Raw genomic sequence first — 1331 nt, forward strand, 5'->3', positions numbered from 1 at the left:
AATGCTGGTTCTCTTCACATGCTTGCTGCTCCTTGGGTGTCTGTTCATATTTATAAATGGAATGGGTGGCTCGTGTGGGTTTCCTCTGCTATTTTGTAAAGAGATTAGTTTTCTCTGAGGCCTCTCACCAACGGAAGATTTCGACTGTGTGGTCTGGTGGGGAGAGGTGGGTTATGTGACTGGTGGGCTTGGTTTTAAGGCCAGTATGTTGAGAGCCAACTGGAGGCCCCCCCTGCAAATGTCAGAAAGGGGCGACGTTCACTGTAGGTCACCAAAATGCATAGGAGGAGCTTCAGCTTTCCCAGACAGTATGCTTACTCTCTTTAAAAAAGAGCTTTCTGCTTTTCAGCCTGGGGTAGATGCTGCAAACTGCTTTCTACAGAAGATACAATGCAGGGCTGGAGAGGCCATCAGACGTGATCCCACATGCAGACCCGCAGGTAAGGTGTTGCCTTCAGCCCCCTCTCCTGCCTTGACCCGAGGGCAGAATCTCTGCCTGGCCCTCCACTGCCACCTCCTCCGGGACCCTCTCGGAGTGTATTCTAGGCTGTGCCCATTCCATCCGTCGGCCCACTCCCATCTGTTTTCTACCTTTCACACATTTGTTGAAATTCCTGGTTTCCAGAGAAAGATGGTGAACCCTCCCCCTCTCAACAGTTGCTCTTGTGGACTTATTCTCTGTTTAACTTAACTTTTCTCCTTCTATTTTTATTTTGTCAGGAAAGAAGTTGGGAGACAAAGGCATGGACCCAGTACATCTTGGACTGGAAGAGCTGAATGCCTGGATTCTACCAGGAGTGACTGATGAGTGCTACATTTTACAGGTTCTAAATAGTAATAACTTTATATTAAATAATTTTATATAGCAACTTTGTATAATTTAATATCATACAATTTAAGTAAATGACTCTCCCTCAAATGATGATGCCTTTAGGCATCTGAAGTAGATTTCAGGTAGATTCCAGTTGTAAGGGCTGTGGGAACTACATTTACCATGTGGCTTTTATTTCCTCACCACGTTGTTTGTCACAGTGACCCTGTGAAGCAGGCATCATGGCCCACTCTCTGCAGATGAGGGAACTGAAGCTCAGAGAGGTTACTTGCTCATGGTCACACAGTCAGCAAGCAGCATTCCCCAGGGAAGTTTCCAGGATTTAGCAAAGCTGAGATCAGATGGCCTCTGGAAGGAGAGACTCCAACTTAAGAGAGAATGAACTCACAAATGGGAGAAAATATTTGCAAATCATATATCAGATAAGGGATTTATATTCAGAAGATATAAAAAATGCTTACAACTCAATAATTAAAAAAGACAAAAAATTACAAACTGA

At 44.5% G+C, this 1331-nt stretch overlaps 1 long non-coding RNA gene across 1 annotated transcript; it reads left to right on the plus strand.

Annotated features, from left to right (window-relative positions):
- The first annotated feature begins 349 nt into the window (after positions 1-349).
- Positions 350-863, plus strand: LOC147362558 (uncharacterized). Its single transcript, XR_015135682.1, has 2 exons — positions 350-440; positions 721-863. It is a non-coding gene; the product is annotated as an uncharacterized LOC147362558 (long non-coding RNA).
- The last annotated feature ends 468 nt before the right edge of the window (positions 864-1331 follow it).

Source organism: Bos grunniens, chromosome 11 (genome assembly GCF_055505025.1).
Source record: "Bos grunniens cultivar Pamir isolate PY7600 chromosome 11, Bosgru_T2T1.0, whole genome shotgun sequence".
NCBI classification, from domain to species: Eukaryota; Metazoa; Chordata; class Mammalia; order Artiodactyla; family Bovidae; genus Bos; species Bos grunniens.